Source organism: Glycine max, chromosome 20 (genome assembly GCF_000004515.6).
Source record: "Glycine max cultivar Williams 82 chromosome 20, Glycine_max_v4.0, whole genome shotgun sequence".
NCBI classification, from domain to species: Eukaryota; Viridiplantae; Streptophyta; class Magnoliopsida; order Fabales; family Fabaceae; genus Glycine; species Glycine max.
Window position 1 is genome coordinate 4314886 of NC_038256.2, and position 14408 is coordinate 4329293.

A 14408-nucleotide genomic window follows, 5' to 3' on the forward strand; every position below is an offset into this window, starting at 1 on the left:
AGTACTTTTTTTTAGGAAGATATTATAGTACTTAAATATGCTATTACATTAAAAATAGTTCTAGAAAAAATATACAAACGTGTAAAAGACAATATGATTACAGCATTTTCCTCAAAAGCTTTTCTAAGTGTTCTCTGTTTGAAGACCATCAAAAGCTACAAAATATTTGTTTTATGGAGATTAACGTAGAAAAGGTTATCTTATGAAAAAGATATAAGTGAACATTTTATTTAATTTGTAAGAATCTTCTTAAAACATAAAAACAATAAAAATAGAAAAAATTATTAAGGTTCTTTACTTTTTAAGAACAAAAACATAACAAGCTACCTCCTGATTTAGACTTAATACCGAATTAGCAATTTTTTCATGCATTATGTGTGTATTTTAAGAATCACCTTTACTCATTTTTAGACTTAATACCTAATATTATAGTAAGAAAAAAAATTTCATCAGTGGAGAAAAATTATAAAATTACTCATTTTAAGAATCACTTTTAAAATAATTATAATTCTATTTTATTAGATAAAAATGTAAGAGATAATACTTTTAAAATTAAGGAGTAACTGTGGATATATATATATATATATATATATATATATATATATATATATAATTAAAACATACAATTTTATATATTTATCAATTTAATATGATGTATTAAGATAAAATTTTAACATTAAATTCAAATTAAAAATAAAAAATTAAATTTAAGTAATAATATTGTTGAAGAATGAAAACAAAAAATATTTAACATAAGAAAGGCTCCATTACTTAATTAAAAATAGAATAACTCCTATATATAAAAAATCATTGGAGAATCGAATACTCAAAATTTTAATGAGAATGAATACAGTCTAAGTTTATCATGTAAAAGTTTTCTAGCAACATAAAATCAACATATTAACCTAAGGAGACGTTTTGTTAGAGAAAAAAGTTTTTCATGTCTAAAAATAACTAATCACAATTATCATCATTCTTGAAAATGAATAAAATTCCTGAAAATAAATGTTTTTTTCTTAGAAATGTCCCGTTAGTAAAATAATTCGTTAAATACACTACTTTAAAAGTTTATCATTAAAATTTTAAAATATTTTGTATTTATCATAAGAGAGTAATTATTAGTTAAAATAAATTTTATTATTTTTTAAACAAGGGAAAAATTATGACATTTTCTTTAACTTGATAAAGGTGTTTATCCATACTCCTATCCTATGTATTCTCAAATGTGATAAAAAAAAATCAAAATTACTGTAATTCTTACAATGACCAGATATGAAGTAATCTAAAATATTTTCCCAACAACCTAGCTATTTTTTCTAATTTTAAAAAGTTAAAAATTATTAAGTTGACATGACTCAAACTTTCTCTTAAACACACGAGATTTTTTCACTAATCAAATAGGAAATACAACTAAATTAGTTATCACTAACAACCCATTTTTGAAAAAAAAAAAACTTAGCTTAACGAGATTATAACTAAATTATTTTTATAAGAATTAAATTTAAAAATAATTAAATTTTGTATTTTCATTTTTTTTATATAAAATGATTTATATAAATATATAATGTTAGAAAACATTTATTCAGATAATAACATTTATCAAATATTTACCTTTAGATTGAATGCGGAACATACGGAATAAATCTTTCAAGGCTGTGTTTGGAAAATAGATAAAAACTTATTAATTAGAAGTTAAGAGTTGATCATGGAAAGCTCAAAATTTATAAACTAGCTATTAAATATAAAAAAACACATTTAGTTATTTAATTATATATATAGGAGGGCTTAGACTTTTTTAAATACAATTTTAATATTTGGTTTAAATATGATCTTTGTTCTTGTAATTGAGTGTTTTGTCATTTTTAGTGCTCGTAAAAATAATCTTTTCAAGAATCATCTTTTAACATTTCTAAAAACTTTTCATTTTTAGTCCTCACTGTGAACATCCTTTACAAAAAAATATTTATTGCTAATGTTATATCATCAGGTGTCACATAAAAAAATGATATCATTTGTGTGTTATATAATCCTTACAATAAAATGAAAAAAATATGAACTAAAAGAAAAAGATGATATATTTATAAGAACAAACAAATATTTAAGCTCTAAAAAAAAGAAAATATTTAAGCATTATATATAGAACATATAATTTTGATTTAAAATTAATATATAATAAATATTTTAAATATCTAAAATATCAACAATATATTCTATCACTTAACTATAATTTTTTTGACCCAAACACCTTACATACTAACCCCTACATTAAGACTTTTATTAATTGAAATTCATCCCTCAAGTCATCAATCAACAATGCATGCATGAATATGAAATTAAAGATGTCTTTTGCCATTATCTCACAATAACCTTTTTAAAGAATAGAGAACTCCATATTTAATAACCTTTAACTTATTCAATGTAATGACAACAACCATGCATGCATGTATCAAGGGTGATGCAAGTGCAAAGGGAATAACAATTGTGGATGTTATTTTGTAAAGGAAAACGATAAAATACTGTGTGTCATGCCTATGTTGTGTAATGATGAATAATATTTACCGACAATGAAAAAAGGCATGATTGAAATACTAAACCTAATAGGCTTTTTTTTAAACAAATAAAAAAATTGAAGCTTGAATTGTTTACTTAAAAAGGCTTTAAAAAAAGTCTAAATTTGGCTTTTTAATAAATAGGTCAAATGACCAAGTTAAGCCTTACACTAGCTAAATTGTAAGTTCCAATAGGCTAATTGGAGTTTATGTAATGCATGAATAGCCTTATAGTGTTGAATATGAAAAAAGAAAATGAAGAAAGGTTAAGAGAATGTAAGATTTTTTTAAAAAATATTTTTGTTCTTTTATTTAAGTTTTTTTTTGTTCACTTTCATCCTAGTAATTTTTTTTTAATTTTTAGTTCTTTTAATTTTTTTAGTCCCTATAGTATAACGATGTGATGCCATGATGAGATCCTTTTGTTGACATGACATTTTTTTAATGTGTCCTTGGTGATGTGACACTATATTGATATACACATGAAGATGTCCTGGACATACAAATTGACATTTTTATCAAATAGCAATCTACTTTGCCTATAATCTTAAACCAATAAAATATTTTGTTAGGAGCCAACATAACCTCAAATACTACAACATAACGCTTTTTATGTCGGTTAAAAGATACATTTGATGACGATTATTAACCGTCGTCATAGTCAATGTTGTAGAAAGTCTTTATTTTTTATGACGGTTACATAAAAAATCATCTTAAAAAAAATAATATTCTAAGACGGTTCTTAGGTAAAAACTGTCTTAAAATGATACCTTTCTAAGATGATTTTTAAAATGATAGACTTTCTAAAACGATTTTTCAAAGAACCGTCTTAGAATGTATTTTTTTTTTAAATGTAGACATTCTAAGATGGTTTTTCTGAGAACTGTTGTAGAATATGTTTTTTTTTTAAGAAAAAAACTTCATATATATTAACTTGCAAGCTAGCATGTGATAGTATGTGATCCAAATTGAGTAAAGAAAGAATGAACATGCCAAGATACTAGAGTCCAAAAAAAAAAAAAAAAAAACAAGGAACCCAATATGTTTAACGAATAATTAGTACTCAATCTATTTCCAATTGCTATTTTCAATCTCTTTGACCAATCTGTTTGAAATCTAGCAATAACATGCAGAGGTCTCATAAAGCTACATTTTGGGGTAGGACTTAAGCATATTCAAAACTATCAAAGGCAAACTCAAACTAAAATTTCAAAGAACATCAAACATTGAGGTCTAAAGGTCCCAAAATCTGGCACATAGTTACCAAATACTTGGTACGAGTACTGGTACATGGTACCTATAGGCATGCAATTCATCACTTTTTACATTATTATTATAGGACTTTCTTTAAAGAGAACCAGTATGCAACATATGGTAAGGTGAATTCCGGTAAGTGGTACAAAGGATTATTGAGAGAATTCTTAACTATATTGTGACACATTAATCACTAAAGAACTTTGGTTCTACTATATTTCAAAGTAATTTTCAGGATTAAATGTACCTATTTCTCATGATATTAACACATCGGTTCTGCAGAATTTAACAAAATGAAACTAATCAATCTTTTAGTCTCAAACTTCATATGAAAATAATCATATAAGGATCCATATATAATATCAGTATTTGAATTATCATATGTATACTACTTAATACCACACCCTTTGTATTGAAGCAAACATTAAAGTGTTAATTATATAAAGATAAATACATACATTTTGGTAAATCCTTTTATGTATAGAAAGGTCAGAATGGTTCCCACATGCTACTTTCGGGTAGTATAACAATAAACTAGTAGGGAAATGCTTAATGAATTAGTTTTTCATTTCTTCTTTTTGCATAGTAAGGTAAAAGAAAGTATTCCTATATAAAAAGTGAAGTAGTTAATTAACTATTAGTATTATTACTTACCCAAAATAAAATTACTATAATATTATAATAAGCCTTAAAAGTCTAAATTGCTAGAAAAATAGTTAGAAGATATGATAATGGAACACGTGGTTAACAAAACTTACATAGATAATGGTGAGTAGAACTCCCCAAATTACTGAACAGAGAGCACACTTCGAGGGTATGTGCCTCCTAGTGTCCAAAGGCCCCAATTTCCTCTCAAATTGCAAGATAATTATCTCTTTCTGCCTTGACCTCTTTTTTTTTTTATTAAACAACAATGACTTATTTCTTCAAACTGTCTCAGCATAAGAAAGATAAGCTCATGCTTTAATACAAAATAACCTAATAAGCACATACATACATAAATAACTATTCTTTATCATCTCCTCTTTCCTACCATAGATTCAACAAATTTTAAGAAACTATTTGCTTGTTCTTTTATTAGTGTCATGCTAAAAAAACTACAGTCTAAAATGAATGGCAATCATATGGGGGCTTAAACTATTATGATAAAAAAAAGGGTATAAAGTTCACCTGAGCTCAATGGTTAAGGGTGAAAGATAACTTACATGTAAGGCCATGCAAAACTTTGAAACATTAAATCAAAATCAAAATCTATTTTTGTTTCTTTTCATTTTCTTTCTTGTCTGTTTTATTTCTCTCTTCCACACATTCCATAAAGCTTCACCCATTTAATCAATCACTCACTCTCAATACCAAAAACAACAACAAAAACCGAAACCATCAAAATAAAGGACATAAAAACACTCAGCACATGAAAATACTAAACCAAATATTTTCAATCCTGAATCAATTAAACTAATTTGAAACAACTCAAAACCTAAAAAATAAAAAACAAAACATACCTTAGGTTCTCCATCGAGGTAAACAACAACAACATCCCTATATGTCAAAACCGACCTACTGAAGGTGGGATTGAACGCGAAGACCAACTTCATGTCATGCTTCTCGAGGATATCCTCCCTGAACTCGAGCTGGTCCTGCTCCCAGTCGCCTAGCGCTGACTTGAACACCGCCATGGGGCCCTTCCCCTGCCTATAGAGGTGGATCTCTGCCTCTGGGACCTTGCTCTGTCGTTGCTTCTCCTGCTCACTCTTATCGGGGCTCACGCACTCCTCCTTGATTTCTCCCATCAAGGCTCTCTTCTCCTCATCCTCCATCGTTCATTGCGGAGGATTCAAGTCTCTTGAAATATCGAATGTATAAAAAATGTTTGTTTATTTTTATTTAATTTTGGTTATGGTAAGATTTTTAAGTTTTGCTCCTCTCTTTAGTTTTGGTTTATTGGGGAATGAAGATCGATTGACTGCTCAACCATAGTGTGCTAAACACGCATATAAATAAGAGGAGAGAGTGGTGCATTGGGAAGATGAGAGAGCACGCGAAATGAGAGGACTCGTCACTTTCAATTTTTTAAAAAAATTTCAAATTCAAAGACAAACAAAGACAGTCTCGTAAAAATCATTTTTGTTTTACATTATTCAAAAATGGTTTTGTGAAAACCGGCTTTAAAATGATAGTAATATTTACAAAAATGTCACTGCACGCTCAATGACGACGGTTTTGGAATAACTGTTGTTGAACGTGCGTCGTAAATAACAACTTTTTTAGTAGTGAAAATAGGATTTCAACTCTTCTAAACTCGAGAGTGATGACAATATTATATACGAGCATATAAGTTCGAACACACATATTCTTCTTAAGATTAGTGACTATTTTTCAAGTATGGCATGATAGTGTAATAGAACTTATGTAATCTTGGTAACCAAGAAAAAATGACTATTGTGTCTATTTATAGTTTTTGATAATCATGTATATTTGATTGATACACGCGTATAACTCATTCGAACAAACTAACTATGACATTGTCATATGTCTTCTCGTGATCTCTATAAAAAAACCGTTGGTAATTGACTACTTCTTCCTCTTCTTTTGTCAAGGAACCACTGGTAATCGTCATTGATTGCACGCTTGAGAGACAAATATCTTCGGTATGAATTCGTTGTCGTTCTTGTTGAACGCTTATGGTCTTCTAAAATTTTTCCATAAGTAAAACTCATCAAGCCCTTAGAGATTTATTGAATATTTCACCAAGTGGCTCTCTTTATCCACCTCCACATTTCGATTGTACAATCGAAATAGACATTATATGCATCCGCAACCGTATTCGACCATGCCATGACTTCCAACTTGTAAACTACAAATAGTCCAATTTTGATTTTAATGTTTAATTATAACACCAATCTTCGAAAAAATACTTCTAATTTAATCATAATATACGCCTTCTTGATTCACCAATCGAAAGTAGCACTAGCTCCTAACTTGGTAGAATCAGACCCATGATACTTAAAAACTTTTACTCACTCCCCCAATAATTCTATAATTAAAAGAAGATACATCATTAAAGATAGTTGATTAAAATTCGCCAATAAATTAAGATTCACATTGAATATTTTGCACATTTAGAAAAATTAATTAAGACAAGTTTGGATCGGAATATATGTTAGGAAACCCTCAATGTGTGCCTCACCACTCTTTTAGGTTTCTTTAGTTAATATGCAACCAGTTGAGAATAGAATCCGTCATTGATAACTCTTGTCAGATATTCATATGGGTTTGCAATGAGCCCTAAAAGTATGTAATTATATAGCTTGCCATTGTTTTTTTTTTTTTTTTAATTTGATTAATATGGTTAGGCATGTTGCAATCCATGTGCGTATTTTATTTGCTGCTGCATCGTAAAATTATGATATTTTCGTACACTGACTGCTGGCCAGTAACCCAGAGATTCCCTTATACTAATCTCATCTATATTTTTCTTGTTAGACGTTATAGTTTTCGTTCAAATTTGAGTTATTAATTTTTGTTTTCTCTTTTATGAAACGCGAGAGAATCGTACATGGAATCTAGCCAAATTCGTGAGAATATAACTATTCTCCACAATGCATACATAATCTTGCAGTTTATATTGCCTTGAATCCAACTAACTTCGTACATATGAGTAAATTTTGTCTAAACATTCACTATATCTAATACAAAAAGTTCTGTGTAATTTGCTTTTTTCTTAAATATATTCTTGTAAGAAGATGCTCGAATGGAATCCAACGTTTAAACCGTGGTACGTTGGTTGCATATTAAGATGCACTTTATCACACTTGACCCTTAAAAGTAAAGGGAATCATAAGAAGATAAACAAGAAGTCGTAAATTGTAGGCTAGGCGTTACGACCTTCCATCTGCACCTGTTGACATTATCGAAACTACTGGACTATTTAATATATAGGATTTTTGAGGGATTTTACTTTAGATTCTAACATAAGATTTTCAAAACATTAAGTTTATATTTCTTTTATTTTATATATAGTTTTTTTTAAAGGATTTTATATATAGTTTTTATACTTCATTCATTCATTTTAATTAATATTAAGGTTATTCGCTTTCAGGTATACTTTCCCGAATTCTCAATAGATGTAACCTACATTACATGCACTTCAACTTGTTATACGAAAGGAAGTTAACATATTTTTTTATCTATAAAAAAATGAAAAACTTTAGAGACAAAAGAAAATTAATATTATATAGTCGGACTTAACACAAAGTGTGTCAAAAACTAAAAAGAAAAAGAGGATTACATAAAAACGATATATATATATATATATATATATATATATATATATATATATATATATATATATATATAAGGGGTCTAATTTAATTTATTAAATAATATATATAAATGTTATAAATATTTTAATATTATATTTAATTCTTACCAGTAAAAAAAATGACATATAATTTTACTCAGTACCTCAAGATGTAATAGCATAATAAACATATTACTCCAACTAGTATATGAAAGGATAGGACCCTTTTTACCCCCTCAACGGCTCAACGGCCCAAGGGATTCGTTACATAATTGGACATGAATGGAAGGAGTTTTTGTGTAAAGTGAAAAAGTAACTTATTTTGTGGTGGTACAATGGTACATTGCCATGTGGATTACCACAACCGCCTGAATTTTTTTGAAATTGATGCGTTAATATAGGTATGAACTTTGTTACACTCAGAAGTTTTTTTAAAAAAGCAAAACATTTTTAATATCATAATATAAACTTGTTTACACTCAGAATTATATGTGACTTTCTCATATAAAAAGGATATCTGCATTTATACTATTTAATAAAAAAATAGTCTTAATTACGTATAAAAGTTACTTTCTCACCAAACACATCTCATATAAAATAATATCTGCATGTAATCAACACAAGTTTTAAAGTATGGTAAATGATATCTGCAGGCAACTCATAAAATGATAAAGCAAATACGATGAATACTAGCTAGGATCTGGAGCACGATCGATATTCGATAGATGTTTTTATTTTTTTGAGGGATGGTTAATGCATGGTAATTGTATTATGAAGCTGGAATTTATCATACCATACCACTGTCCTTTTTTTTTCCCCCTTTATTTAGTTTCCATTTAATTTGAAGATTTTTCGCCCAAAACGTTTCATTTCCTCAATTATTGGCTTGATGAATGAAGAACATTTTCGTTGTCAAGTGAACAGTGCTTCAATAATCTTTAGTGCAAGACCGGTTGGCTATATTTTGATTAATAAACTGAAGATTCTCAATGGAGAGAGAGAGAGAAAGAGAATGTGTTGAAAGGAGTTAATGCGTTCAAAAAATCTAGTAGACTAGTTTTTGAAATGTTTGGATTCTAATTTTTTAAAACTAGCTTTTTTATGTATATGAGAATCTCATTAACAAAAACTCATAATAAAGCTCAAACTCTAATTTGATGACGAGTTTATATAATACCATGAATTTTTTTTTCTTGTTTAAGAATCTAAGCATTTCAAACTTCCATTCACATGAATCAAACATCAACGTAATTGTAACATGCATGTTTCTTTAATTAGTTGTGTTTACAAGCAAAATTATGGTTTAATGTAAAACTAATTCTAACATCGGCTACATTTTTTAGCATTTGTAGTTGCAAACAAGTATATTTCAATTATTTCCATTGAGTTTTACCATTTTCTCTCTTTTTAACTATTTTAGGTTTTTCTCTCAAAAAAACTATTTTGGGTTTAAAGGCAATAAGGCATTTTTATGTCGATAAAAATATTTTAATATACATTTTGGGATGATATTTTAAATACAAATATTTATTAATATTACTTTTCAGTTATTTTAAAATTATTCATACTAAACCTAATGAGCTATATAATAATGTAACAAAAAAAAAAAAACTAATAAGCTAATAATACCTGAACTCGATTCTACTCATGCCAAAGGTCTCTAAAATTAATATCAAGGAGTACTTATTACACATATATTACGCATACAGCATTGTCAACAAGTCCTATTGTTTTAGCATACATAAATTTTTAAAATTAAAATTAATCAAATATTATGTTTAGTTAAATTAAATAATGTCAACGTAACATATATTAAATGTAATAGTTTTTTATTAATTAAAATATATACTAAAGGTAATTAATTATATAAAATTTAATAAATAATTATGCATATTAGAGAGCTTGAAAAATAAACCTCAAATAAATTTTTAATGGTTTTAATAAATTATTTAAAAAGATCTTTACGGTAAAAATTGGTAGAGTAGTAAATAGTAGTATATATTGAACGGATCTTACTATTTAATACTCCGTTGTCTATATTAATTGTGTCGAGCTTGAGTTTGCGTCCTCTACTATAAAATCATGCAAAATTTAGAGCGATAAATACTTTATTAGCTTATACAAATAAACAATCAAACCTTACTACACTTCATCTGACTGACAATATTTAGTGTGTGAAAAAATAAATTTTAAAGCCAAGTCAGAATTAGTGTAATAATAATAATAATAATAATAATAATAATAAAAATAATAATATACTTATATTAACCAATGCTAATTTATTTTATTGAATATTATACGATATTACTGCATAACAATCAAACTTGTTGAATTTTCTTTTTGATCTGTAAAATTGTTGATCTTTTGTTAGTCTAAAGTATACTTTTGTGGACAACAATTAATATATCAAGAACTAACCGACAAATCGATTTAAAGTGGAACATTAATTTTATTGTTCAAAGCGTGATATAATAATAAATGTAAAATCTTCATAACATTTATTGTTGTCAATAAAATATACACTGTATTCTTTTATATAATCTACTGTTGTGTTTGTATAAAGCTTTCTGTAGACAAATTAAGCTTTCATAATCACAGAGCCATAAATTGGTTCAGTTGTCAGAGTTGAATATGCATAACAGATCTTTAGTAACGGTTATTAAATACAATTAGGAAGCACTAAAATTAGGTGCATAGCTATTACCGTCATATAATATACTCCAAGGCAATCACGTGGGTGACGATAAATAGTGTTAATTCTGTGACAATAGTAGTGAACTAATACAGTTAAGCAATTATATGTAACATCAATGTATTTTGCTTGTATTTACTTACAGCAGATACACACGTTAATAAAGTAGATATGAATTTAATTGCTCTGCATATAGAGTGCAGTTAATTAAGGAAACCAACAGCCAACGACAAACGCTGTGTCTTTAAATTATATATTTATATTTTCTCCTAGTAAACACATTTTATTAATATGTTTTCTTTTAAAAAAAAGAATATTGCTTTTTATAGAGTTCTTATTTAATCCAATAGGAGGTTGTCGGTCAAATTTTGTTACTTTTATTAAATTTTTTAACCAATAAAAATATATATTAAAAGATGATAAAAAAAGTGTTGTTTATATTCTTAATACTATATCTGGAATTGCATTTTGTCAATTTTATGAGAAAAAATAATTTAATTTTAAATTTTGATAATCATTAACAATATTAAACTGTTTTGCATTATCAATAAATAAAAAATCAGAACTAATATGATTTTAATTATCGTAAAAATTAACAAAATCACACTACTAAAAAGAATGTTTTTAATATTGTCACTTTAACATTGGTTTTTGATAAAATCGATGTTAACAAAAGTAAAGTGACATATTTGTTAATAACATGAGTTTGTTAACATCAATTTTTAAAAAACCGATGTTTTGTTTTATAAAAATTGATATTATTTGACACTTGCTAATATCGATTTTTCAAAAATTGATGTTGTGTTTTGATGTTAATGTCGATTTTTAGCCGACGTTGTGTTTTTCCTATATTGAATTTGTTTCACCCTCTTCTCGAGCTCACTGTGACCCACTCTCACTCTCATCTCATCTCTGAACCCTTATTTTCAAACCTTGCAACTCTAAACCTGGTCGATGCAACTTCAACTCCTCGAGCTACCTCGTGACCTCAAATCCTCACTCTCACTCTATGTGGCGACACTTCTCAACTCCCATTCACAACTCCACTGCATTGCTCTTCTCTCTCTCTCTCTCTCTCTCAAGTTCATATGTGATAGTTCATAGCATGGATGTATTGAACATATTGAACTATTTTTTTTGTCTTTTTCTTCTTTATTTGACAGGGAATTGCACATTGTTTTGTGAGGACTCTGTTTGAAGCGCAAGAACAAGGGTTGCAGTTAATTCGAAGCGCAAGAACAACCTACTTCTATAGTTACTTGGTGAGGACTATGTTCTTGACTTTCTTATGTGAATAAAAATATGGTGGTTTTTAATAACACCCCTAATTGGCCTGCTCCTGTCCACTGTGTCTATGTCTCCCATTACCGAATTTGTCACTATTACCTTTGCTTGTTATCTATATTGTATACACAATACAATTAAAACTCTATAAATTAATAATGTTAGGACCGGAGAAATTTATTAATTTAGAGAGTTATTAATTTATCGATAAATTAATAATTATTAATTTAAAGAGTTTTTAAGTAATTATACTGTACATACCAAACAAAAAGGCAAATTAGTCTATGCCTCTTAAAATTACGTTGCAGCAAACCTTGGGACTCAACGTAAATTAGTAACTATTGTGTTCATATGCATTGGAAATCAATAATGACTTTTGAAGTACAATAAATGTAAACAAGAGGAACAAATGTGTTCAATGTATTCTTAAGCAAGTTTGGCATATATAAATTACATGAATGTGTTAGAGTATTCAAACCATATCTCACAAGATGACTTCTCATCTAAAAGGTGTTGCAAAATCAACTATGTCAGATCAAATACGTAAGGAGTTGTGTGAGTACAAGAGAGATAATCCTGCAAGCACACAAAAGACTTGCAGAGATGGCTTGCGGGAAAATTTGAGTTGAAAGTTAGTCAAGGAACAATATCAAACACACTTAAGCGGTCATATAACTATCTCTCTACTGAAATAGAAAAGGGAAGAGCAGAGATCAAAAGACACAAACCAGCAAAATATCCTGACATGGAGAAGGTTGTTTATGAGTGGTTTCTCCAGCATCAAGAACGTGTGAATATCACAGGAGAATTAATTTTGCAGAAGGCAAGAGATACAATGAAACTCATGTACCCTCAGGATGATTCAGATTCTAACTTCTCTATAGGATGGCTTGGGAAATTCAAGCATCGACATGGCATAAAGTCATTTCGTAGTTTTGGCGAGAGTGGGTCTATTGATGTACAAGACATGGAGCAGAAATTAGTATCGATTCGGGAGAAAATTGATCAGTTCCCTATGAAAGATGTTTTCAATATGGATGAAACTGGATTGTTTTATAGGCTACAAGCTGATCATTCAATGGCAACAAAACAACTTGAAGGAAGAAAACAAGATAAAGAAAGGCTGACGGTAGTTATTTGTTGCAATGAAGATGGCTCTGAAAAAATCCCTCTATGGATTATTGGGAAATATGCAAAGCCTCGTTGCTTCAAGAATGTTAACATGAATAGCTTGGATTGTCAATATCGAGCTAAAAAAAAGCATGGATGACTAGTGTGCTTTTTGATTAATATGTTTGTTCATTTGACCAAATGAAGCATGGTAGAAGAGTTCTACTTGTGGTGGATAATTGTCCAGCACATCCAAGAAATATTGAAGGGCTAAGAAACGTTGAGTTGTTCTTCTTGCCACCCAACATGACATCAAAGATTCAACCTTGCGATGCTGGGATAATAAGAGCTTTCAAGATGCATTACCGTAGAAGGTTTTACTGCAAAATATTGGAAGGTTATGAGGTGGGACAATCTGATCCAGGGAAGATAAATGTCCTTGATGCTATCAATTTGGCAATCCCAGCTTGGACGATAGATGTTCGAAAATAAACAATAGCGAATTGCTTTCGACACTGTAAAATTCGTTCAGCTAGTGACGTTGCAATAAATTTGGATGAATCCACTTTTGATGAAGAAACTCAAGACCTTGAGACTATGATCAATCAATGTGGCTATCGTAATAAGATGGATATCAACAATCTAATGAACTACCCAGGTGAAAATCAAGCATGTTTGGAGGTTCAGAGTTTAGAAGATATTGTGGGTACTATCATTGATAACAATGCAGAGGATGACGACGAAGATGATACGGTGTCTTTGGAGCCTGTTACGTGAAAGGAAGCACTTGTGGCATCAAACACTCTTCACAATTTTATGATACAATACAAAAATACAACACCTGAGCTATTGGATGCAATAAGAAAAGTTAGAGATGAGCTCCAAATAGACTTGAACTTTAAAGGAAAACAGACAACTATTGAATCATATTTCAATAGAGTGTAATATTTTTTTTTTTCAATTTCTATGAATTATTAATTTATGATTTTCTTGGGACCAAAAATTATAAAGGGATCTTACGAAAAATTATTATCTTATTATTTTATCGAGTTTTTCAATTTTTTACATTGGCCCAAATCGGGACCGGACAAATTTATTATTTTAAAGAGTTTATAAATTTACCGAGTATTAATTTAAAGAGTTTATACTGTAATTGGGTGTTTCATATGCAAAAGGGAGATGAAGAACCAGTCATTTAATTTGTTTCCCTTCTTCTGGT

General features: G+C 28.6%; 1 pseudogene; it reads left to right on the forward strand.

Annotated features, from left to right (window-relative positions):
• The first annotated feature begins 12570 nt into the window (after positions 1-12570).
• Positions 12571-14134, forward strand: LOC100817887 (CENP-B homolog protein 2-like; annotated as a pseudogene).
• Positions 14135-14408: the final 274 nt, after the last annotated feature.